Source organism: Triticum dicoccoides, chromosome 4A, assembly GCF_002162155.2.
Source record: "Triticum dicoccoides isolate Atlit2015 ecotype Zavitan chromosome 4A, WEW_v2.0, whole genome shotgun sequence".
Lineage (NCBI taxonomy): Eukaryota > Viridiplantae > Streptophyta > Magnoliopsida > Poales > Poaceae > Triticum > Triticum dicoccoides.
The window spans coordinates 277,417,518-277,445,300 of NC_041386.1; positions in this window are offsets into that span (position 1 = coordinate 277,417,518).

The following is a 27,783-nucleotide window of genomic DNA, read 5'->3' on the forward strand; positions in this document are numbered from 1 at the left end:
TAGCAAACCGTTGTTTGGCTATGTTACCGCTTTGCTCAGCCCCTCTTATAGCGTTGTTAGTTGCAGGTGAAGATTGAAGTTTGTTCCTTGTTGGAACATGGAGATGTTGTTCCTTGTTGGAACATGTTTACTTGTTGGGATATCACAATACCTCTTATTTAATTAATGCATCTACATACTTGGTAAAGGGTGGAAGGCTCGGCCTTTTGCCTAGTGTTTTGTTCCACTCTTGCCGCCCTAGTTTCCATCATATCGGTGTTATGTTCCTGGATTTTGTGTTCCTTACATGGTTGGGTAATAATGGGAACTCCTTGACAGTTCGCCTTGAATAAAACTCCTCCAGCAATGCCCAACATTGGTTTTACCATTCTCCACCTAGCCTCTTTTCCCTTGGGTTTCGCGGACTCAAGGGTCATCTTTATTTTAAACCCCCCCGGGCCAGTGCTCCTCTGAGTGTTGGTCCGAAACGGGCAGCCTGCGGGGCCACCTCGGGGCAACTCAAGGGTTGGTTTTACTCGCAGCTTGACCTATCCGGTGTGCCCTGAGAACGAGATATGTGCAGCTCCTATCAGGATTTGTCGGCACATCAGGCGGCTTTGCTGGACTTGTTTTACCTGTCGAAATGTCTTGTAACTGGGATTCCGAGCCTGATCGGGTCTTCCCGCTAGAAGGAATATCCTTCCTTGACCGTGAGAGCTTGTGATGGGCTAAGTTGGGACACCCCTGCAGGGATTTGAACTTTCGAAAGCCATGCCCGCGGTTATGGGCAGATGGGAATTTGTTAATGTCTGGTTGTAGAAAACCTGAAGTTGACCTTAATTAAAATACATCAACCGCGTGTGTAACCGTGATGGTCTCTTTCCGGCGGAGTCCGGGAAGTGAACACGGGTTTGGAGTTATGCTTGACGTAGGTTGTTCTAGGATCACTTCTTGATCATACTTTTATCAACCGTGCTTTTGCCTCCTCTTCTCGCTCTCTTTTGCGTAGGTTAGACACCATACATGCTAGTCGCTTGCTGCAGCTCCACCTCATACCTTTTACCTTACCCATAAGCTTAAATAGTCTTGATCGTGAGGGTGTGAGATTGCTGAGTCCCTGTGACTCATGGATACTTCCAAAACCAGCTTGCAGGTGCCGATGAGTCCGTGCAGATGATGCAACCAAGCTCAAGGAGGAGCTCGATGAAGATCTTGTCCTTTGTGTTGTTTCGTTCTAGTTGATCAGTAGTGGAGCCCAGTTGGGGTCGATCGGGGGACCTTGTCGCTTTTGGGGTTCTTCTTTTATTTTGGTTCCGTAGTCGGACCTTGATTGTATTTGGATGTTGTAATGCTTTATTCATGTAATTGTGTGAAGTGGCGATTGTAAGCCAACTATGTATCTCTTTCCCTTATGTATTACATAGGTTGTCCACGAAGATTACCTCACTTGAGACATTGCTTTCAATGCGGTTATGCCTCTAAGTCGTGCTTCGACATGTGGGAGATATAGCCGCATCGAGGGCGTTACAAGTTGGTAATCATAGCCTTCCCCGACCTTAGGAGCCCCCACTGCTTGATCGAATTAGTGGACGAGTTGAGTCTAGAAAAATGTTTTGAGTCATTTAGGAATTATATATCAGAGAGTTTAGGAATTCTTTTTACTCCCCAGTCTCCTCATCGCTCTGGTAAGGCATCCTGACGTAGAGTTTTGACTATTCTCTTCTCAAATTTCACTAAATTTTTTTAGGATCACGCGGGTATCTTGGAATCATTCTGATGGTTTTGTGACGAGAACATTGTTCTTGGTGCCTCCTGTCTTTAGGGGTTGTGGCAGTGTCCCGGCGAGTTGAGCTCCGAGGTGTTGTCGTCACAATTTTATCGTTGCAGTTCTAGAATACCTGAGTTTAGTTTCACCGACATCGAAAATCTCTTTTATGCAGTTGTTGGTGAGATAACCTCAACGCCACCCAGTACTGGGCCGGGAGTTCGGGAGTATTGCCATAACTTGTATAACGGATGCTTTTCGAAGGTTGAGGTAGATGATTTCCGAAGGTTTCTTGGTTATGTGTTGAAGGATGGATACAGCTGGATGTAGGATTTGCTAGTTTGGGTGAGATATTATGCTTCCCCTGTATCCCCAACACCTGATTGCATAACCGGAAAATTTCAGGAGTTGATAAGTGGGAATTCAAGTAGCTCTTAGGATATCTTTCCGACAGATGTATGATATGAAATTGGGGTTCGACGTCTAGTGGTCCGCCTATCCACGGTTGGTTTTACAGTGGTCTCGTTGTGCCTTAAAGAGTCTTTGGATATGCCGACTCGGGGACGCTTCGTATGTCATGTGCACTGCCTTGTACATGATGGTGTTGTACGATCGAGCCCGTGTAGGCCCCACCATGAAAACTTCGGACGAAATCTCTAACATATGTTTGTTCCGGCCTATTCTACAAGCCAATCCTTTGTTTTGTTTTTGAGTTGTGGTATTCAAGTTGCTTCGAAGTCAAATGTTGATTCCATACCTTTCCTAAACGGTGTTCTCATATTTCTATGTGAATACTAATCCTTCTTGATAATCGAGATTGTCATGTCAATCCTTTTTAACCGGTGTGCTTCTCTTTAAGTGGTTCCGATCATTGCAACATCCGCAAGATCAATTATCAGTTCTTCTCAACGGTGTTTGTTTCATCCATCTCCAAGTTGCCTTTGTTTTCCCACCCTCCCTCCCTTTGTTTCTTCAAGGACTCAGATTTCTTCATCAGGTATCCATTTTATTCTTGTGAAGTCTCTCCATTCTTTTCCTTCATGTTCTTACCCGATGATTCTCATGAAGATTCTAACGGAGCCTCAAGTCTGGCACTCTTCACTCGTTTTCTTCTCCGGTGGATTCAAATCAAGCTTTGGTGTTGATCATATCCTTTTCCTCGTTCAATTACCTTCTCATGCCGGTGCGCCTCTTAATCATTTCCCACTGGCTGTTCATTGATCCGGAGTGCTCAAGATATCTTGAAGAGTCGTGTTTCCACTCTGCATTCGTTCAAGATCTTTCGAGGATGTTATCTCATTCAAGCCATTTAATTCAACCGGTGATTTATCTCTTTTAAATCATTCAACGGTGTATCTTTTGAGTGGGCCCTAACCCACAGGTCTTTTCCTAGGATCTTACTTGACTCTTTTTATTTTCCCGGAGCTATCCAAATTTCTTTTCGAAGTGTGATGTAAGAATGAATTTTCATCAGTCAGAGGGTTTCTCCAAGATCTTTCAAATTCTTTTCATCGTTGGCTCAACCTTTACATTCTTCATTCCGGAGTGCCTCAATAATTCATAGTGGTGTTTCTCGTCGTCATTCTCAACATTTGGAGACCGAAGAAGAGTTTTTCCTCCATATCTTATCCGTTCTCTCAGAGACTCGTGGTTTTAGCTTATTGCCATTCTCTCATCATTGTATTTGATTGTGAGAATTCTTTTCACCCTATCCGGAGCAATTCAAGATTCTTTTCAGTTTGATTCTCCAGAGGCCATCTTTTCAAATATTATTCATTCCAGTTTTCAGCTATCATTCTCCAAATCTATCCGGTGCATCATCCAAATTTCTCTAATCAGCATGGGTTCTCTTCGTTCACTTCTATCTAAATTCTCTCAAACATCTTCATTAATTTGCTAATTCTTCCCGGTGTTTCTTTATCTTCTCTTCGTTCATTTTTAGTTCTTACGGTGGTTCGTTCAAGAGTTCTCGTCATTCGTTATCATATCAATCTATTCGTTCTTTCAAATCCTAACGGTGGTTTCATGAAGACATTCTCAAGTTTATGTTATATATCTCTTAATCTTTTCTATGAGAATAAGTTGTATGCAATCCGTTTGCTCGTCATCAATTTAATTGGTGAAGGAGGAGCATAACATAATTCTTATTCTTGATTCACCCAGATGATTAATTCCCTATTCTGGTGGTTCATCAAATTCTTGGTTCGAGATGCTTTATCTATTCTTTTCCTGGAGTTCCAAGTTTTTATCAATCATTTCATTGTGAAGATCCATCTAAGCATTGCAAGGCTTCACTTTGTGTTGTCAACTTCTTTTTATTTTATCACCATTTTATTACTGGAGTTCTTCATCAAGGTTCTACATGATGGTTCATCTAAGATTTAATTCCTTTTCGAGGTGTTCATTGAGATTCTTTTCAGAGGAGCTCAATCATTCTTCATCTTGCAATCCGGAGTGCAATTCTTTCTACCATATTATTGGAGGTGGTATTATGTCATTCTTGATCATTTGAGTTCATGTTTTCATGATTCACATGTTGTCAAGAATGAGATATTTTAAATCCATCTTTTTCTTCATTGGAATTATCTTGGGTTATATTTCACCTAAAGCTTTCCTTTAAGGATTGTCACTCTCATGGTGTTTATCAATGATCCAATTTCTTCATTTATCCTTTCTGGTGCGATAGACTTTCTCATCAATTTGTTCATATCAATCCAATTTTTTCCTGTGAGTGGCAGGTTGTCACCGCATATTTTGAGTTGTATTCCATAAGACCATATCAAGCTTATCTTTTTGTTGTTGTGTTTCCAACAACTCCGTTCGACCCTTCTCCTAAGGATACCTTTTCAAGTTCTTTTGTGGCAGAAGTTGGCATTTTCTTCTCCATTCTCCTATTTCAATTATCTATCTTCTATTCTTTTGTTCCGGAGGCATTGTCATGTTGCTCTTTTCAAACCATCATCTCATTTTTGTCAAAGATCATGTTCTTTTCATGCCTATCCATTTAACCGAAGGGTTGTGCCTTTTGCTCAAGTTCTTTTCACCTTATCAAGCCTTGCATCTCTTTTCAACCGGAGTGCTGTCCGAGACCTTTCTTATGCCTTTCTCCATTCATTCAATAGTTCTGTAGGCAGTGTGTTGTGCTTTCATCAAGTATCTTCTCATCTTACCAAGTTCTTATTCAATTCATTTTATTTTCAATCAGAGTTCTGCCCGAAGTTGTTCTTCCTAGTTCATCTTTTCTAATGGAGTGTTTTCAACTTCATTTATCTCCGTTGTATTCTTTTCTCGAGCTGGCTTAACCTTTTCAAGGTTCCTTGGTTTCACTTAATTGTCAAAGAAGCAACTTAATTTTACCTTTCTCTTTCTCTTCCGTTTGCCCTCCGGTGCCATTCTAGATCTCGGGACGAGATCGTCTCGTAGTGGGTGAGTGTTGTGACGCCCCGAGACCGTTGCGCCAGGTGTCTTCCAGTTATTCGCCGTCATTGCCATGTCTTTTGCTTGCGTGTTGCATTTCATCATGTCATCATATGCATTGCATCATCATGTTTTCAAAACTTGCATCCATCCGGATTTCCCCAGTTCTCTCTGTTGTCCGTTCCGAGTCCAGACACACTTGCACGCGCCAGCGGCATGTCCGAAATAGTATTTTATAAGTGGCCGGAATATGTTCTTGGAATGGGATGAGAGTTGACGTGCGGTCTTATTATAGTGTAGATAGACCGCTTGTCAAGTTTCATCGCATTCAGAGTTTGTTTGATAGCCCAACCGTTAACTATAGCGACAATATAGTCGATCTAACGTCGGACGTTTTCGGTCTCCGGAAACAGATGCCGGGCCCTCTCTCTCTCTTCTCCCCCTCGCAGTCTCGCCACAGCCCACCTAGTCCATCCTCCTTCCCCTCTTCGCTTTCGGAGTGGTCCGATGCGACCGCACGGTCCGAAACCCTCTCTGCACAGTGCATCGAACCCCTCACGTGCGTGTCCGAATTTGTCCCGGGCCCGACCCGGGCAGTCGTCACCTTTGTGTCCGGATCATCCCCAAACATATACAAAACATCTCCGTTTTGTTAATTGGACTCCCTAGCTATTTTTTCGCGATCATGCGATTTCGATCGGAGGGACGAGGTAGCCCCTAACCTAGTCTGTGATGTATATATACTCCAGTCCTAGCCTATTTTGGACAAACCCTAAATTCTAGGCTGTTTGTCCCCCCTTGCCGCCGCCACCTACAACCTTCCCCCTCCTCGGATCAGCCGCATCCACCCACTCGCCTCGCACCTTGGGATCCTCCCAAATCCATCCCGGGCCAACCATCATCTCCCCTCGATCCATCCACCCAACCACACTGCAGCCAGCCGCCTTGCGGTGCCCTCTCCCTCGAGCTCCAACGAAACCGCGCCACCAGGACCCCCGCGGGCTCAAGCCCCTACGTCGTGCTCCTCCCCTGCTGCGAGCCTCTGCCTCGCCCAGTGCCCGAACTCCTTCCCGAGCCGGAGCTCCTGCCTCGACCTCACCTCCACCTCGTCGCGCCGGCGACTCGTCACGCCGGACTCCTCCCTGCAGCAGCACCGCCTCAAGGCTGGCGCCGCAGCCTCCTTCACCTCGTGCCCGTGCACGAGCGGACGAGCTCAAGCTCCCTCCTCTTGGTCGCTTCGCCCTGAGCACGCAAGACCAGCAGGACCGCGCCCTTCCTCCCGCCTCTCTCTTTCTTCCCCTTGTTCTCTCTCTCAGTTCTCTCTGTCTCTTTCGTCAGGTTTCTGCGATGCCTCGTCGCTGTTTTGCCCAGTCGCCGTTCAAGTTCGCATCCGGCCCCGATCTGGACCGGATCTCCTTTGCTCCGCCGTCGTGGCCACGGATCCGGTCGGTTCCCGTGCACCTTCGCCCCGCCAAGTCCCTTGTCGCGCCGCCCTTTGCCAAGTCCATCGTCGCCGGCCTCTGCTTCCCCTACAACGAGCAGCAGCCGCTGCATCTTCTCTGCATCGAGTCCCGCTCGGTTCAGCCCGCCCCATTGACCTCGCCAGCAAGGCCTAGCGCCTGCATCCAGCCGGCTCGGCCAGTTTTGGCCCGATGTGAGCAGCTTCCCCACGCCCTGGGCTAGATCTCAGCTTCGGCCCGTATAGTGTTTTTTTTCCTGCCTGCAATTTTAGCTAATTATCCAGAGTTGGCCAATTTGCAAAAAAACCCTCATGATCATGCATTTAATAACTCCAGAACTGTGCATCATATGTAAATAATTTATATATGTAACTTGCTTATAATTTCATCTAGTTTAATAATTTGCCACTTTCATCTATGTTTGAAATGCTTAAAATGATGTTTGGTTAAATTTACTCCTATGCCATGTTAAAATGCTTTAACTCATAACTAAATAACCGTAACTCGGAATTTAATAAACTTTATATGTAAATGGGGTAGAAAAATGCCTAGTTTAACATGATGTACTTGTTTTGCATGTTTAACAACTCTAAAATTGTGTTTAGGGCTGAACAGTAACAAATCCTTAAATTGCACATGGGGATTTTTCCGGACTTGTTGTTTGTTGTTCCGGCCTCATTTAAACATGCCTAGATAGGTAGTTTTCTTTTTGCTTCACCTCTTGCCATGCTAACCAACATTTAATATTGCTGAGTCCCTAAACAAGAGAGAACTAAATAAGTCATGTGGTGTTTTCTTCAATATGTATCTCTTTGCATACTGAGCTCCACTTAATTTGTAGTATTGTTTGTGCACTTTGCCATGCCATGCTTCATTAAACCGGACATGCATCATACTTGTTTGCGCATCGTGCCATGTTGTTGTAGTGGTTGTTTACTTTGTTGTTTGCTTTCTTTCAGGTGTACTTCGTCTCGGTAATCCGGTAACGTCGTGTTGTGAAGATTCGTTCGTCTACGTCCGTTTGTCTTCTTCATGGACGCATTCTTCTTCCTTGTGGGATTTCAGGCAAGATGACCATACCCTCGAAATAACTTCTATCTTTGCTTGCTAGTTGCTCGCTCTTTTGATATGCCTATGCTGCGATACCTACCACTTGCTTATCATGCCTCCCATATTGTGAACCAAGCCTCTAACCCACCTTGTCCTAGCAAACCGTTGTTTGGCTATGTTACCGCTTTGCTCAGCCCCTCTTATAGCGTTATTAGTTGCAGGTGAAGATTGAAGTTTGCTCCTTGTTGGAACATGGAGATGTTGTTCCTTGTTGGAACATGTTTACTTGTTGGGATATCACAATACCTCTTATTTAATTAATGCATCTATATACTTGGTAAAGGGTGGAAGGCTCAGCCTTTTGCCTAGTGTTTTGTTCCACTCTTGCCGCCCTAGTTTCCGTCATATCGGTGTTATGTTCCCGGATTTTGCATTCCTTACGCGGTTGGGTAATAATGGGAACCCCTTGACAGTTCGCCTTGAATAAAACTCCTCCAGCAATGCCCAACATTGGTTTTACCATTCGCCACCTAGCCTCTTTTCCCTTGGGTTTCACGTACTCAAGGGTCATCTTTATTTTAAACCCCCCCGGGCCAGTGCTCCTCTGAGTGTTGGTCCGAAACGGGCAGCCTGCGGGGCCACCTCAGGGCAACTCGAGGGTTGGTTTTACTCATAGCTTGACCTATCCGGTGTGCCCTGAGAACGAGATATGTGCAGCTCCTATCGGGATTTATCGGCGCATCGGGCGGCTTTGCTGGACTTGTTTTACCTGTCGAAATGTCTTGTAACCGGGATTCCGAGCCTGATCGGGTCTTCCCGCTAGAAGGAATATCCTTCGTTGACCGTGAGAGCTTGTGATGGGCTAAGTTGGGACACCCCTGCAGGGATTTGAACTGTCGAAAGCGTGCCCACGGTTATGGGCAGATGGGAATTTGTTAATGTCCGGTTGTAGAAAACCTGAAGTTGACCTTAATTAAAATACATCAACCGTGTGTGTAACCGTGATGGTCTCTTTCCGGCGGAGTCCGGGAAGTGAACACGCTGTTGGAGTTATGCTTGACGTAGGTTGTTCTAGGATCACTTCTTGATCATACTTTTATCGACCGTGCTTTTGCCTCCCCTTCTCGCTCTCTTCTGCGTAGGTTAGCCACCATACATGCTAGTCGCTTGCTGCAGCTCCACCTCATACCTTTTACCTTACCCATAAGCTTAAATAGTCTTGATCGCGAGGGTGTGAGATTGCTGAGTCCCTGTGACTCACAGATACTATCAAAACCAGCTTGCAGGTGCCGATGAGTCCGTGCAGATGACGCAAGCAAGCTCAAGGAGGAGCTCGATGAAGATCTTGTCCTTTGTGTTGTTTCGTTCTAGTTGATCAGTAGTGGAGCCCAGTTGGGGTCGATCGGGGGACCTTGTCGCTTTTGGGATTCTTCTTTTATTTTGGTTCCGTAGTCGGACCTTGATTGTATTTGGATGTTGTAATGCTTTATTCATGTAATTTTGTGAAGTGTCGATTGTAAGCCAACTATGTATCTCTTTCCCTTATGTATTACATGGGTTGTTTGTGAAGATTACCTCACTTGCGACATTGCTTTCAATGCGGTTATGCCTCTAAGTCGTGCTTCGACACGTGGGAGATATAGCCGCATCGAGGGCGTTACAGTTTAGCGCACGATATATTTCTCCGGCAATGAAACATCAGTCTCCGTATATGGTGTCGTGTCATCCTCCCTTCCTTGAAAACAAACCGTCCTCGGTTTCGACTTAGGCCTTGTAGATTTTTTCTTGAACACTTCTATAGTACACTTTATATTCTATGCATCCTTAGGAAGAATAGCATAGAACTCACCCTTGTGCATAAAAGTGTACCTATTTGTTCGCCCATGATGAAGAGCGTTAACATCATGCTGCCACGAATGCCCCAAAATAAGGTGACAAACATGTAGTGGCATAACGTCACATTGCACCTTATCAACATAGCCATCAACAGAAAAAGGAACCTTCACCCTATGAGTTACCTTCACTTTGCCAACATCATTTATCCACTTCATATAGTATGGTCTTGGGTGCTCCCATGTTGGCAACAAAAGAGACTCCACCACATCCTTGCTAATCATGTTGCTAGCACTGCCACCATCAATTATAAGTTTGCAAACTTCTCCCTTGATGGTACATGCAGTTTGAAAAATACTCCGCCGCTGCCCTTGTTCAACAATGGTCTTGTCATCTCGCTGGACCTTATGTGCTAGCAAACTCTCCATATCAGGATCATCTTGAGGATAACATAATATAGTATCATCATGACCTCTTTCGATTCCATCCTCTTACTTACGTGTCTTATCTTCAGATTCTGAAATATATTCTGCATTAACAAGTAGAACCCTTCGTTGATTGGAACATTCATGCTTCATGTGTCCACGTCCTCCACACTTGTGGCAAATAATATTACGGTGATGTGATGATGTCGCACTAGATGAAACCTGATAAACCTCCTTTGGCGCAGCCACCACTTTGCTCTGTTCAATACTTCCTGACTTATAAGAAGGGGTCGGTTTAGCACTAAACCCACCATCAATAGGAGAAGAACCACGCCACCCACTGTTGTAAGTTGGACGAGTCTCTGAAGCTTGCTTCTCCAATACCCAACGTTCAGGACGCTCCGCTTGATGAAGCAACTCATGAATATCATTATATTGCATTAAATCAACATGGTCGCGAATCTTTTCTTCTAACCCCTCAAAGAAACGTAACATGGACGCCTCCGCAGACTCACGCACAACTGTACAGATCATCAAAACTTGCATCTCCTTATAGTACTCATCAACTGATTTCGTACCTTGCACTAGATGACGCAGTCTACTATAAAGCTGGCGAGTGTAGTAAGCAGGCACAAAACGTTCCCTCATGATTTGCTTCATGTTAGCCCATGTCGCTGGTCGCTCGTGAGTACGGTTCTTATTATCCCACCATACAAGAGCATACTCTGTAAATTCCATAGATGCAACACGAACCTTCTTCTCATCGGAGTAGTTGTGACCATCAAAAATCTGATTTATGCGCATCTCCCACTCCAAATATTTCTCCGGATCAGCACAACGTCCAGAGAATTCAGGTATGGTTATCTTGATTTGACCCAAACCATCATCCTAGTGGGCACCATTGCCACCATAGTCACGGCGCCGCCTAGCATGGCGGTGAGCCCCAACATCATGCCGTGGTCGGTGGGGTAATCCTCCACGGGCATCAGAATCCTCAGAAAAATCACCATCATCGTCGTTGCCGTGGTCACGACGTCGTCGTGGTGAGCGGGACTGCTGGGGTGCCACATCTCTCGCCTGAAGGCGCTGAGCTGCTGCGGTGAGCCGATTAAGACTCTCAGTCACCACCTGTAGACTATCAGTGCGCTGTCGGTCGCTGGCAGTCAAACGCTCGTTCAACCTATCCTCGACGCCTACAATATTTGCAGACAACTCCTCCACCCTTGTCCCAAGCTTCTTGTTGGCTCCCTTGATCGCCATCAGATGAATACGCAAATCATCACTTATCTCCAAACCCTCCGGAAGCTCATCGACCTCCTCATGATCAGATTTGTCATGCTGCGAGTTCACCATCTTTGAAACAGTTGAATCAAATAGCAGGAAAAAATTGTACCGTGATCAACCTTGCTCTGAATACCACTTGATGCGACCGTCAATAGAAAAACGACGGCACGAATAAATTTCCCAATCTTTCACGGTACGGTGTCACCTGAAACAATGTGGCACTCACAATCTTGTAGATGCAATCACCACAAAAACAACACGCACACCCAATAAAAGAAGTACGTGGACGATCTTCAAAAGATCAGCAACAAATTAGAAGTTGATGCCTCCAATCTCCTAGCCGGAACACACAAAGTATTCAACTCATCAACTAGTATTATCTGGTCAAGGGAAGATACCCCGACTTGACTCTGTCCATGAGAATCCAAAAAACAATCTAAAACCAACCTCCCCCGTACACGGCCGAAGCCGGCCTTTTATATAGGCGAGTAAAACGACCAGGCACAACCGACTAACAAGAAGAGTACTACACGGACTCTCTTTCCTATCTTCCTAATCACATCTTAACTAATCTAATAGTCTGGCATGCTTGATCACAAAAGACAAAAAACAGACTAGTACTTATTGAAAAGGAAATGAACTAGTACTAATGAAAAGGAAAAACGCATGCATCCTTCTGAATCCTTGATACGTCAAAATAATTTGACTTGCATCTTTCCCTCTGTATCATGATTGCATGGGGTTCGAAAAGTGGGCTTCACTTCCTTCCGTGGTACAATTTGATAGGTCATTGTGCCAATCTGTAATACCTGTGTCTCGGGAGCTATGCGCAGCATGGCCTGATTTCTTTTTCCAGTGCGTTTAGCTGGCACGATATATTTCTCCGGCAATGAAACATCAGTCTCCGTATATGGTGCCGCATCATAGCAATACAAGGCATTGCATGAATCTACTCAAAGCATAGAACAAAAGTCCCTTACTGACTATAAGCCAAAAGGGCAAAGAAAATATGATGGCACCCATGTAAACATAGAAAGTTTCGTTTACAGATTCAGACTTAGCAGAAAAACTGAGCATGGCAAAACAGAGTTATGAAGGCATGTTTTCGAGCTCGATTCACTCAACACAAGGCATTGCATGACAACATAAGCATATCATCAGCAAGAATACATGTTCATGAAGCTAACCATGACAAGAACAATCTCATAGCATGCATGGATCCACTACAACATCCTTGGCAAAATTGATTAACACGTAAACAATCTGCCAGGAACATTTTATAGCAAAAGTAGTGCAAGATTGAGTCATGCTAGGGCACTCCATAATTGCAAACAGGGGCATGGATGGATAAAGCATAACCATATGTCCAAAACATCCTTACTGAACATACTCAAAATAAGCATGGATTTCACTGTAGCAACACGAATACATGGCATAAAAATAACAGCAGAGCAAAGACTTAGTAAAATTCTAAGTCCCTGAAATCAGCAATATTACGATAGCTACTTTGCATGCTTGTGCTAGTCACCACATTGATCACAAAAATACATGGCATACACCCCTGTAAAGATGGCATGGCATAGCCCAAAACACTTGTAAAGCTCAAGTCCATATGCAGCACACATCAATTGTAGCAAAAAAGACAAATGCTCATACTATGCTAAGAATCAGCAACTAACATTTTATAGCACTCTTGCATCAACGATTTGGGCATCAATACGGAATCAAACAAGCATGTCACAATGGAACAAAATGAAGAGCACATCCTGATGAACATTTTGATATATCATGCATGCAAAACGGAGCTACGGATGAGGAGTTATGGCATGATGAACAGGGCTTCAGAATGCAAAAATAGAAGACTTAGAGGAATTTTGGGTCAACCCTAGGGTTTGTCTAGACTGGATCTGGATCTGAGTTGCGCGAGTGACGAGGTTGGCCAGAGAAGGAGATCGCCGGAGTCCTCGCGGTGGCCGGAGCAGAGGAAGGAATGGCCGGAGACGGCGGAGCTTGCCGGATTCGGTCGGCAACGCGGCGTAGCACCACGTGGGCGGCGGCGGCGAGGCACCGCGACGGTGGCGGCGGCAGCCGTAGTCAGTCGGCGGCGGGGTGACCTGCGTGGAGGTCACGGGCGAAGCCGAGCTGCGGGGTGCAGCGAGCGAGGTCGTGGGCGAGGCGCGGGTGGCGGAGGAGCGCTGCGGGCTCGGGGTGCCCGTCCCGGGCCTAGCGGGCCGGCGGAGCAGGGGCAGCAGATGCGCCACGTGGCAACACGGGAGTGGCTGAGGGCGGTGGTGCAATTTTTGTCTGGCCAAACCGAACATGTCCGGCGGCGCGGGATGGAAGAAGGCTAGGGTTCATCCGCGAATTTCGGAGGGGGAGGTCTATTTATATGTAGAGGGAGCTAGGAGAGTCCAAATGGAGTGCGGTTTTCGGCCACGCGATCGTGATCGAACGGCCGAGAGGGTGGAGGTGGTTTGGATGGGTTATTGGGCCACTTTGGAGGGGTGTTGGGCTGCAACACACACGAGGCCTTTACGGTTCCCCGGTTAACCGTTGGAGTATCAAACAGACTCCAAATGGCACGAAACTTGACAGGCGGTCTACCGGTGGTGCACCAAGGCCATTTGGCAAATCTCGGCCCATTCCGAGAACGTTTAACACTCGCACACGAAAAGAGGCAAAAGGGGGCGCCGGAGGACATAGGAGTGTCGGATTGCAAAACGGACAACGGGGAAAATGCTCGGATGCATGAGACGAACACGTATGCAAATGCGATGCACATGATGACATGATATGAAATGCATGACATGGACAAAATGCAAAAGAGAGACAAAACCCAACCATGAGGGAATCTCATAACTTAGAGCCGAAAATGGCAAGAGTTGGAATACAAATATGGTAAGTTACATCCGGGGTGTTACACAGCGTCCGCTCCAGGACGCTCGAGGTGGGTGACCTCGTCCTGAGGCAGGTTCTCTCCAGGGAAGGGCTACATAAGCTCTCACCCATGTGGGAGGGCCCGTTCAAGGTCGTCCATGTCTCCAGGCCTGGCGCCGCGTGCCTGGAGACACAGGATGGGGTACCCATCCAGAACACCTGGAACATCCAGCACCTCCGGAAGTTCTACCCATGAAGCAAGGCCCAGTGCCTGTGAAGCAAGGCCCCGTTCCTGTGAAGCTCTCCGCCCGTGACAGTCTCACGTAATAATGAGTGGGGCTATACACGCCTCGGAGTCTCAGGAGTGCCACCCTTGGGCCTCAGGGGCTCCCTCCCACGTCTTAGTGGAAGCACTTAGCTCCGCGCTGGTGAGAAGACATGAAGACTAGACTAGGTGCCGGATGCGGCTTTTCATTTGCTTTCCGAAGTTGGCTCGCCCCTCTTTTAATTGAAGTTTGCTTCTGGTGTTCTTCACTGATTTGGTTCCGTTGCCTTCTGCCTCTGTTTCCGTCTTCAGTTTAGCCTATACTCTCTCTCTCGCATTCCTCGCGAGGGGGCTGGACGGGTGCCCTCGTGAGCATTTTCCCTTTTCTGCTTTTTGTCTACTTTTCACTAGGCACCCTCATTCGAGCCCTCAAGCTGGCGGACCTCTCCTAATCTGTGCCCCTCGGCTACCGCGATACAAAGTGCTGGGTCAAGGCCAGCGTCGCCTGTGACCAAGGCTCAGGTGAACGTTAAGCCTCTTAACGAATTTTTTGCAGTTCCTAAGCGCCTACCAAGACAAGGTGGCCTCGACAGGCACCAGGAAGCAAGCGCCTCATGAGGAGGAGACTACTCCGAGCAAGTCAAGCTCAGTTATCCCTACATAAAACGATGATGTTGCGACACGACACAAGAACAATAAACATAGCATAATACTTAAGAAATGACAGTTTGTTGCACGCCCCTTCGGGACCCATACTGGCTTCTTTCTTAATACATGAAGGAAGGGAAGACCGGAATAAAAATGGCACGTGCCCCTACCGCGATCCACGAGGGCGGGCTCTTGGCGCCGTCCCGAACTCAGCCAAACCCCTCCTCGCGCTTCATGGAGGCGCGGTGACAAGACAACCCACTGCCGCCTTCGAAGCGGGCGCGGCTGCGTGGCGGCTGGCCGTAACCACCGCTGCTGGAGCTGTCGCCAGAGGAAGAGCCGCTATAGCTGGACGAGACGTGGTTGGCCCCAAGGGCGGGTTTGCCCTCATCCTCATCATGACCATCGCCAAGGCCGAGCACCTCCTCGCCATCGTTGACCTCGGGGTAGCATCTGGCGCAGCGACCATCTTCCCCAAACACCCTCACATAGAGGGTCGCGTCACTGTAGTACTTGAAATGGAGGGTGCACCGCCTTCCCAGGCCGCGCGTGCGGGCAAACGTCTGCCAGCCATGGGCCAGGGCTATGTTGCCCGCGACGGAGACCTCTACCTCGACCCATGAGGCCCTGCTGCAGCATCCGTCCACCTGTAGCCAGAGCCCACATGGACGCGAGGTCGGTAGGTTGCCGACGAAGAAGCGCGTGAGCTGAAGCCAGTTGTCGGACGAGTTCTCCGACCAGCAAACGAACTCCGGTAGCACCTCCGTGGAGTGGAAGCGCGGCCAGGGAGGCCATGCGACCATGGCACGTCGCCCTTCATCAACCGGAGCGACCCCTGCCATGCGAGGCAGGCCCACCACGACTGCGGGGGGCCGCGGCGGGGGTCACAGTGTGCTTGCATGGACGGCCGCATCCACGCTTGGGCACCGGGGAGCTGGGCCCCTCGCGAGGGGCTTTCCCCTTCTCCGCGGCAGAGAACCTCTTCGATGGTGCCATAGTGTCGCAACTGGCGATGGAGCAAAGGGGGAGATGCAAGCGGAATGGGAAGAGATGGGCAACGGAGGCTCTGCCCCCTCCCCATTTATAGCAGGAGAAGGCCAACCAGCACCCCTCATGATCACATGTAATGATGGTTTTTCCTTGCATACAGTAAGGATTCGTCAAATCGGGCAGTTGCCGAGGCAACGTGGGCAAGCGGAGATGCCCACGTCCAATCAATCGCCACACGTCGACCAAGGCCGCAGGCTATTGGGGTCCGCGGTGCTCCACACTTGCCCTTTGGCTTCGCCTCGAAACCAAGCCTGAGTGGACCTGGGCCTGGGGGCTACTGTCGCCGTTCTGGGAACGGGGGTCCCAGACTTGCCTGCCAGCGGCCCATGGCGTGGCTCTGCAAGCGGGCCCGTACGACCCATCTTCACCAACAAGCATGCAAGACCCTCGCGAGGCGGACGACACTAGACCTCCTCAGGAGCGGCCTCACGAGGATGGATCGCGAGGGGCGGAGAGATCAAGGAAAGACAAACCTCGCGAGGTTCCAGTGACGCGAGCCATGACGATCGAGACCAGGCGGGCGCCATCGTGCACAATGTCCTTGTTTCCTCTTTGGTGCTAAGGAGGCAAGCACAGACGCAGAGTACCGAGGCATCAAGCAAAGGTTTCCATATCTGTACAACAAGACCAAGACTAGTAGGACGGCAAGATGGAGGTCACCTTGGAGCCCAAGACGGCGTCACCACCAGAGCCTTTGGCAGGCAAAGACTACTTTTGTCAGGATAAGCTGTACTAGCTGTCCCCTTTCGAATTGGCTGTTGTTGGCTCCCTTCCCGCTCAATATTTGGGGAGAGGAACAGGGCCTCTAGAAATAGGAGTAGCCACCACATTAGAGAGGGACCGACCTAGACAGCCACAAGTTCACCAAGCACAAGAACACCTCTCCTTAGGAGGCTGTTCTTCCCCTTGTACTGTTCATCCTCAGCCCAAGAGGCAATCCACCACCACCACACTGGAGTAAGGTATTACACCACAACGGTGGCCTGAACTAGTATAAATCTTGTGTCCCTTGTGTTGCGATTTCATCGAGCTTGCCTTTGAGATCGTGGCCAGGTTGAGGGCGTGAGTTGGCAGGGGGAGATCTTCGTGCGCACCCTAGAGTTCGAACCTTAAGGGTTTTTGCCAGAACCTAAAATCTGACAACTATGACTCGAAAGAATTTTCTTCTAGACTCATCAATGGTTCGATCAAGTAAAGGCTCCTATAGTCGGTATGGCTCTGAATACCAACTTGTAAAACCCAAGATGCAGTTCTATCTCAATCATGTGATGAACTCATGATTGGGGCACAATCGCATTTCAGACGCATAGCACGGTGGCATAAAAATTCATACAACCAAGTGGAAAGATAGAATACGAGATCCAGGCAACAGTTGCCCCATAAAAGCATAAATATCATACAATGATCAGGAAGTGATCCTGAACTACTTATGTTCAAACATAACCCCACCGCGTTCTCTTCCTGAACCTTGTCGAAAAGAGGTCATCATGGTTACGCACGTGGTTAGTGTGTTTTAGTGAGATTAGCTTCAAGTTCACTATAACCGGATATTAAAAACTCCCATCTGCCACATAACCACGGGCATGGCTCTCGAAAGTTTATACCCTATAGGGGTGTCCCAATTTAGCCCATGACAAGCTCTCATGATCAACGGAGGAAAATCCTCCTCCTGGAACAACCCGGTTCACACGACATTTGACAATGGTAAAACAAAACTAGCAAGACCTCCCGACCTGCCGACACCCTGATAGTAGCCACATGTATCTCATCTCAGGCCACGATCGGATGGGAAAGCCTACGAGTAAAACCAATCCTCGAGTTGCCCAGTGGTGGCCCCACAGTCTGCCCGTTTTAGACCAATACTCATGAGGAGCACTGGCCCGGGTTGTTGATTAAGAATCCTTGGGTTAATTACTCCCAATGCAAATTTTTGATGTTATTAGGAAAATGGTAAAACCAGTGTTGGGCCTTGCTGGAAGAGTTTTATTCAAAGTGAACTGTCAAGGGGGGCCCATAAACCCCAACCATGTAAGGAACACAAATTCAAGGAACATAACACTGGTATGACGGAAACTAAGGCGGCAAGAGTGGAACAAAACACCGAGCAAAAGGCCAAGCCTTCCACCCTTTGCTAAGTATATAGATGCATTAAATAAATATAAGAGATATTGTGATATCCCAACATATCCTTGTCCCAACATGGAAAAACCTGCACTACACCTGCAACTAGCAACGCTATAAGAGGGGCTGGGAAAAAGTGGTAACATAGCCAAACAACGGTTTGCTAGAAAGGTGGGTTAGAGGCTTGACATGGAAATATGAGAGGCTATATAAACAAGTGGTAGGTGGTGCGACATAGCGATAAAACAAACAACTAGCAAATAAAGATAGAAGTGAGGGTAATGATCATCTTGCCTGAAATGTCCTCAGTGGGAACAAAAGCTTGCTCCTCGTGAACATACTCGACAAGGTCCTCATAGACGAACTCGTCTCCCGGCTCTACCCAAAGCAAGAACACAACAATGGAACAACAATCAATCACGGTGCAATGACATGTCATGGAATGCAAGATATGATGTGCAATGCATATGGGTTGCCTCAGAAGGGGTGCAAACGAGAGGGAAGGAGAAACGATGAACATGTCACAATCTTGGTAATCCAAGCATGCCACTAGATGGATCAGAAGATTTCAGTTGAAAATGATATAAAGAACACAAGGAACGGATGCACACAACTCAAACGGTGAGCAAAACAATAAACAATGCAAAACTGACAATAACAACAACATGGCACTTAAGATGCAACATTTAAATATGCTACAACACTCCAACATGGAAATAAAAGGCGTGGCAGTGTAGTACATATCAAGCACTACAAAACATGATTACTAAGCTACTGCTAGAAACCACTAGAACACGTTTGAAACAACATGGCAAGATTGCAAATGATAACATGTTTTCAAACAGTGGAATTTACTAGACATGGCAGGAATAGAATTAATTAAGCATGCTTGCAAGCTTGGTTAACTCACCGCAAAGCATATCATGGCATGCAAATACAACCAACAATAAACTGGCAAGTTTGTGCTACTAATCATGTCAGGAATATGGTCATAGGATGCACAAAACACAAGCTATACACTTTGGAAAAATGAACGTGATGTTAACAGGCTGACATATATATATATATATATATATATATATATATATATATATATATATATATTTCAAGCAAATTGAGAGCATGATAAGAACAAGCTACAGTAGGCTATAATTGCACACAAGGACATGGATGGATAGAGCATAACATAATATTCAAAACATGCTTACTGAACACCTCCAGATTATGCATAGATTTGATGATAGTATCAACTAAACATGGCCACATAATATAACAGATTCAGACTCAGCAAATAAGCGTGGCATGGTAGAAATAGATTCATGTTCTCATGTTAGCAAGGTTGTGGCACTCATCACAGTGCACTTTATGGCATGGAGTAAATTCTAGCATGAAGATGGCATGTAAAAGAGCATGTTCATGAACAAAGTTATCACATATCACATTTGCATCACTATCCACATAAATGACAAAACAACAAGGTAATGTAAAAATGAAATGTGTGCAAACTTTCTCAAATGAAGAAATGGATGCCACCAATGGATTCATTGCATTTTTCTAGCCCAAAAACATATATAATATGTAGGGGCTACTGTAGAAAAATTCTCCCAAATGTATTAAGTGAAATGCTGCCATAAATGGATATGACAGAATTGGAAACTACCCAAATGGGAAATGTCCATATCTGGACTGCCCCGTAATGGAAATATTACATATGCCAGAAATGGAATATTACCTAGATATGAAATAAAAGAAAAAGAGAGGGAGAGGCTGACATGTGGGGGTGGTGCACATGTAAGGATGAGTAGTGGGTCCCATCTGTCGGTGAGTATGACAGGGGGGTCTGGCCTATCAATGGGAGAGTGAAAGGAAAAGAAAAGGGGGAGGGGGGGTTATTGCGAATGAAGGGGGTCGAACCAGGGTCTCCCCGGTGGTGGCGTAGCTCGACAACCAGTCAGGCTACACGGGGACAACTGGTAGGAGAGGGGCTCGGTGGCTTATGACTTAGCCGCTGCGTCTGCTGCCGGCGACGAGCACAACATGGCGGAGGTTGAAAGCACAAGTGCTCCCTGGGTGATTTTCGTAATTAATGTCAACATATATCTTGTTGGACTAATACTTTCATCTAGCATATTTCAGGAAGTTCAACGGCAAGGACAAGAGGATGTGGAACCCCTTCAAGGTGCCAAGGACAAAGATTGGAAAAGGCTCAAGACTCTTCATTTCTATTTTAGTGATCCAAGATCACATTGAGCCCATAGGAAAAGCTAATACTATTAAAAGGGGATGAGGTGTTGCTTAATGGTCTACTTGCTCAAAATGCTTAGTGATATGCTCCAAAGCCCTCAACCACTTTCTCAAATCCAAATATGTCCAAAACCTAAAGTCAAACTCGACCCCACCAATTTGATCCATACGACGCCATTGGGTTCACTTGACATAGCCACTCCCGGAAACCCTAATCAGTTCGGTCTCACCGATGGGATCTCGGTCTCACCGTGATGGGCTTGCAAACTCTCTATTGCCTGTTGCAACTATTTCGGTCTCACCGAAATATGCAGTCGGCCCCACCGAGTTTTCTTAACCAACTCTCTGTTTGCTCATTACTAAAATCAGTCTCGCCGAGTTTGAGTAACCGGTCAAACCGAGATGAGATTTTACCCTAACCCTAGCACATCGGTCTCACCGAGTTGATCATGTCGGTCCCACCAAAAATCCTAACATTCACATTTTGAACAGAATTGGTCTCGCTGAGTTCATATATTCGGTCTTACCGAGTTGGCTCAAATGTGTGTAACAGTTAGATTTTGTGTCGAGGCTATATATACCCCTCCACCCTCCTGTCCATTCGAGAGAGAGCCATCAAAACGTGCCTACACTTCCACTACTAATTTTCTGAGAGAGAACCACCTACTCATGTGTTGTGACTAAGACATTCCAATCCAACCACAAGAATCTTGATCTCTAGCCTTCCCCAAGTTGCTTTCCAGTCAAATCATCTTTCCACCATAGCCAAATCTATGAGAGAGAGTTGAGTGTTGGGGAGACTATTATTTGAAGCACACGAGCAAGGAGTTCATCATCATCACACCATCTATTACCTTTTGGATAGTGGTGTCTCCTAGATTAGTTAGGTGTCACTTGGGAGCCTCCTCAAGATTTTGAAGTTGAATCAAGGAGTTTGTAAGGGCAAGGACATCGCCTACTTCGTGAAGATCTACCCAAGTGAGGCAATTCCTTCGTGTCTCCAATTGCGTTTGCACACTCCAATCCCATCCCTTTACTTTCTTGAAACTTGCATGCTTTATTTTCCGCTGCTCATAAACTCTTGCCATGCTTGCCTAAAATGTATTGTGAATTCCTAAACTTGTGCTAAAACTCCACCTCAACTTGAAAAACTTAAAAATTGCTACTTTTGCTTGTTGAGGGTCTAATCACCCCCCTCTAGACACCTCTTCTCGATCCTTTCAATTGGTATCAGGGCATTGGTCTCCATTGCTTTGGTTTAATCACCATTGGAGGAAGATGGATGAGTCTACGGTGGGAAGTTTTAGACGTAGAGTGCCTATGCTTGATGGAGAGTTCTTTAATGCTTGGAAAAATGAGATGCTTGGCATTTTCAATTAATATCACTTGAACAAGTACATTACTAGCCCTTGTGTGCCCCTTGTTGACCCTTGCATCCTACCCCTGATGAGTCTCTTGACATGATCCACAATCTCAGAACTATCAATTTTATCATTAAAGGATTTTAGATGCAACAAACCTTGGGTCTGTTGCCCAGACTATGCATAGGCACAGGAACAGGATTGAGGCACCAGGCCATGCCAGAGTGCAAGAGACCAAGAGCTTCGAAGAACCAACATGCAAACGAAGAGGACCAAGATCAAGCCAAAGAATCAAGATGCCACGAGGACAAGAGCTTGCCCCCGGAAGAAGACGCCCAACACGTCCCAGAAGGACTTGTCGGGACTCATGAGAGCAAAACCACCTCACCCAACTACTCCACCATGACCCGCATCATCAATCAATGTGGTGTCAAGCTGCAAAGTGACTTTGTGGCAGCCATTCGCCACATGGAAGCCTTTCTCTACTAAAGATACCCTAGAACGACACCCGTCCTGCGACATGTCAAGCGAACAGGGTGTGAAGCTGGCAAAATAGCCCGGTAAGGCTTGCCGGGCAACCAACGATGTGACGTTAAGTGGTGCATTTAATGCACCCTGTCGGCTTGCAGAGTTAGGAATGATAGCACTGTTTTCTTTCTTATCAGTGCATAATGACTACTTTGCCATTGTGGTAGCCCCTTAATCTATAAAAGGAGGCCCACGACAACCATAGAAAGGGTTAGAAGGCTGGATAACAAACACGCCTATACGCGCGTAGCCACTGCCGCCCTTGCCGGGCAAGTGTACTACACTCCGCCACCACTCTTCCACCATCAATCCACCAAAGTAGGAGTAGGGTTTTACACCTCACGGCAGCCCGAACATGGGTAAAATTGCCTGCGTGATCTCTGACATGCTGCCCCACGCTCGTATGCTCTTTGTGCAATGCGACGCCCCCCCCGCCGAACCAGCAAGGGGCCCTCTAGTCCCATAGGTGGCCCGCGACATCTTTTGCGCACCAGGTAGGAGGATCGCTTGCGCGAACCTGAAGGCGTGTACAACACATCGTCTCGATCACCATCTTCACCTTCGACGGCGCCATCGACCATGGCGCCCAAGAAGAAATCCGGTGCTTTGGCTCATCCATCCACCTCGAAGCCTGCGAGGGACGTGGAGGCATGCAAGGATGTGGACGCTGCTGGGGTCGTGGTCGGAGCAGGTGGCACCATCACCACTTCCCCCATGGGCGACATAATAGTAGGAGGCATAGGAGGAGAACAACATCAGCAGCGCCCCAATGGCCACGCTCCATAAGGTACGGGTGAGGGGGTTACTCCGTTCGCGCCCCTTGCTCTCGCCGACGGGCACAACCGCAGCAATAATGCTTGTTCCGAGGCAAATTGCCACCCTCCGGTCGTCCCCACCACATGAGCAATCACAACGCGTGCACCTCCCCTGGGATGGGTCGACCAAGTCACTGCGCCCAACGGAGCTGCTAGCCCTCGAGCACCCTCAACGCACCACCCTGCCATCCAGGTGGCTCCGACGTGAATAGTCCCTAAATTTTCAGTCCATATGCTCCTGTTCGTGGCTCCGTAACTTTGCATCCGTAGCTCCGATTCATGCATATAGCATATCAAAATGTTCGTCTCGACGAGTACATCATTTCATTCCATTGCATAATTTTCATTTGAGCTCATTTTGATGCCCGAAATGCTGTTAGAAGAGGGCTCCGTGAGTTAATTGTCAGATCTGCTAGTTCATCTTAGACTTTTGTCATTTTTGCCATGATTATTGTGTGCATGCTATGCCTGTGAGTCCTTCATATGTTTTGTTAAGGATTTTGTCTTCTTTCTAGAGGTGCAACCCATGCATTTTTAGGATGTGTGTGGTGACTTGTGCAAGCTTGCAAAGTGAGGCACCCGGTAAATCTGTTTTCAGGGACTTAGTAGTTTTCACTAAGTCTGGTATTTTTTTAGTTCATGATGCCATATGTTCGTGTTGTTTTCTAGTGATCCGTGCCTCTTTTGAGGATGTTCAGTAAAGGAGTTTTGTTAATCATGTTATGCTCTATCTATCCATATCTTTGTTTGCATTTATGGAGCACCCTAGCTTGAGTCAATCGAGCTCTACTTTTGCTTCGTGGTGAATCTGGGCAGATCGTCAACTCGTTTGCGATTTGCCGATGCTATTGTAGTTGATCCGTGCATGCTATGCCATTGTTCTTGCCATGTCTAGCTAGCATTTTGTGCCTTCTTCAAGGATGTATGCTTGTCTTGCCATGAATTGCACCGTGGTGAGTGCATCGAGCTTGTTTACATGCCTTTGTGAGTTATATTTCAGCATGTCTCAGTTTTCACTAAGTCTGAAAACTAATTGTGTTTTAGCTATGTTCGTGTGCCCGTTAGTATATTTTGTGAACCCTTTTGGCCCCAGGTCACTTTGGGACTTTTGTTAAGATTGTTGAGTAGCTCCATGCCATGCTCTTACTTGTCTTAATCAGGTCATGTATCATGTTGTTTTGCCGCTCCGAAGAGGGCTTCGTGATCTGAGATTTCAGACAAGTGTTAATTTCACTAAGTCTGAGATCTGTTTTGCATTTGCGTTTTTGCCATGCTTGTTTGAACCTCCTAATGGATGAATTGGCCGTGGCTCAGTGCTAGTCTTTTGTTAAGCATCTTGTGTGCATCCCTGCCATGTATTTTGTTGTCATGTTTGGTGGTTGTAGCATGTTCATTTCGTTGCATTTAGATGCCTACTTGCTGTAAATCGCAGACCGGTGTCATATCTTAAAACGCTTGCCATTTCCAAACCGTAACTCCGATTCCGACGTTCTTTATATCGTTTTCAAGCGATTTCATATCATCTCTCTAGTGGAACCCTTGGAATTCCAAGTTGAGGCCAGGTTCATGCATTTTCTGTCACATCTTGCATTTTGCATCCCGCATCGCATCCCGCATAGCATACCATCATTGCATCTTATTGTTTGAGTTTGCACGTGGTTGATTGTATCCTTGTTGCTTGTTTGTCTTGTTTGGGTAGAGCCGGGAGACGAGTTCGCTACCGAGGAGCCCGTTGAGTTTGCTTTTGAGGATCCAGTCAACTCTGACAACTGTGCAGGCAAGATGATCATACCCTCGAAATCATTACTATCTTTGCTATGCTAGTTTGCTCGCTCTTTTGCTATGCCAATGCTACGATGCCTACCTTTTGCTTGTCAGCCTCCCAAATTGCCATGCCAAACCTCTAACCCACCTTGTCCTAGCAAATCATTGATTGGCTATGTTACCGCTTTGCTCAGCCCCTGTTATAGCGTTGCTAGTTGCAGGTGAAGATTGGAGGCCGTTCCTTGTTGGAACATCTTTTATTTACTTGTTGGGATATCATTATATTGCTATGTTATCTTAATGCATCTATATACTTGGTAAAGGGTGGAAGGCCCGGCCTCTCGCCTAGTGTTTTGTTCCACTCTTGCCGCCCTAGTTTCCGTCATATCGGTGTTATGTTCTCGGATTTTGCGTTCCTTACGCGGTTGGGTTATAATGGGAACCCCTTGATATTTCGCCTTGATTAAAGCTTGTCCAGCAATGCCCAACCTTGGTTTTACCATTTGCCACCTAGCCTTTTCTTTCCCTTGGGTTCTGCAGACTCAAGGGTCATCTTATTTTAACCCCCCCGGGCCAGTGCTCCCTCTGAGTGTTGGTCCGAACCGGGCAACCTGCGGGGCCACCTCGGGGAAACTTGAGGGTTGGTTTTACTCGTAGCTTGACCTATCTGAGTGTGCCCTGAGAACGAGATATGTGCAGCTCCTATCGGGATTTGTCGGCACATTCGGGCGGTGTTGCTGGTCTTGTTTTAACCTGTCGAAGTGTCTTGAGTTACCGAGATACCGAGTATGATCGGAACGTCTTGGGAGGAGGTCTATTCCTTCGTTGACCGTGAGAGCTTGTCATGGGCTAAGTTGGGACTCCCCTGCAGGGATTGAACTTTCGAAAGCCGTGCCCGTGGTTATGGGCAGATGGGAATTTGTTAATGTTCGGTTGTAGATAACTTGAACCTTAATTAATTAAAATGAATCAACTGAGTGTGTTACCGTGATGGCCTCTTCTCGGCGGAGTCCGGGAAGTGGACACGGTGTTGGAATAATGTTTGCGCAGGTTGTTCCTCTAGTTTCTCACTCGTGCTTTGCCTCCTCTTCTCGCTCTCTTTTGCGAATAAGATAGCCACCATATATGCTAGTCGCTTGCTGCAGCTCCACATATATATTTGCCTTACCATTCCTATAAGCTTAAATAGTCTTGATCGCGAGGGTGCAAGATTGCTGAGTCCCTGTGGCTCACAGATTACTATTACACCAGATGCAGGTCCAGGTGATTCCGCTCCAGGTGACGAGTACGAGCTCAAGTGGGAGTTCGACGAGGACTCTCAGGGCGTTACTACATTTCCTTTCCCGATGATCAGTAGTGGTGCCCAGTTGGGGGTGATTGGGACCGTGTCGCATGTTGGGTTCTCTTCTATTTTGGCACCGTAGTCGGGCCATGAGTGTTTTGGATTATGTAATGTTATTTATGTTCTTGATTGACGTGGCGAGTGTAAGCCAACTATGTTCTCCCCTTTCATTATATATTACATGGGATGTTGTGAAGATTGCCTAACTTGCGACATATGCCTTCAATGCGATTATGTCTCTAAGTCATGCCTCGACACGTGGGAGCTATAGTCGATTCGAGGGTGTTACACTTGCTTACCACCCGCCACCCACTTCATAGCCAAAGTCGAGGATTTAACTGACACGCTTGATTACGACTCCAAAGACATCGACGGTATTCACGACGATGCTGATGAGGAGCAAAATCAAAGTCCGCCATTCACTAAATGCCGGACGGCCACCTCTTCGTACGATGTGTACATGGTGGACACATCCAAAACAACCAACGACGATGCCAAAGAAAATCCAGTTGTGAATAAACCTCCTAAGACATAGCAAAAACATCGGCATCCTCAGCGCCGCTCTAAGTCATGTCGTTTGAAGGATAGTAACACTGGCGCCAGGGAAAATAGTACGCCGGACGAACATGCAGATAATAAAGACCCTCTTGAGGTAACCTTCGAACAGGAGGAACGGGAAAATTGGCAAGTTAGCCCCGATGAACAGGACATACATGACGACTCGGAGGACGATAATTACCTTCCGCTCTCCGAATATGAGGTAAGCCTCGGCGACGAGGATTTCATCGTGCCCGAGGAACCTCTCGAGCAGGAGCACTTCAAGCGCAGGCTAATACCACTGCAAGGAGCCTAAAAAAGAAACAACATCATCTTCAAGCTGACCAAGATCTGCTCAATGATAGATGAACTAAAGTCCTGGCAGCCGAAGAATACGGCCTCAAGCTCCCATCCAGGAGTTACCCAAAGCGCAAACTACTACCCCGGTTTGATGAGGAGGTGCTAGACCTCATACCTCACTCACGGCCGACCAACCAGAGCGTGGTCGGGACAATGCGGCAGGTCGACCACAACTTGGCCGGGTTAAGGCGGCAATTCAAGCCGAACAGCACCCACCACCACATAAAAACAGAAACAACACAGCTCGGGGTGATACATACGACCTTTGACAAGACTTGGACAGTAAAGAAGGATATACCAGATCGATCTACATATCACGAGGACGTACCGCGAAATGCCACAATGGCTGTCTATTCGGATGTGACAAACCTAGTCACGCCCGGGACGAGAACCACAGGCGGACTCCATCGGAGCTACGTCGCGATGTGACCCTATATAGAGGCGCCACACACCCTCTTTGCTTCACTGATGGATTAATGGGTCATGGGTTCCTAGAAGGGTTTAAACCCGTAAACATTGAATCATACGACGGAACAACAGACCTCACGGTGTGGACTGAGGATTTCCTTCTCCACATCCACATGGCCCGCGGAGGCGGCCTTCATGCCATCAAATACCTCCTGTTAAAACTCAAAGGACCAGCTCAGCACTGGTTAAA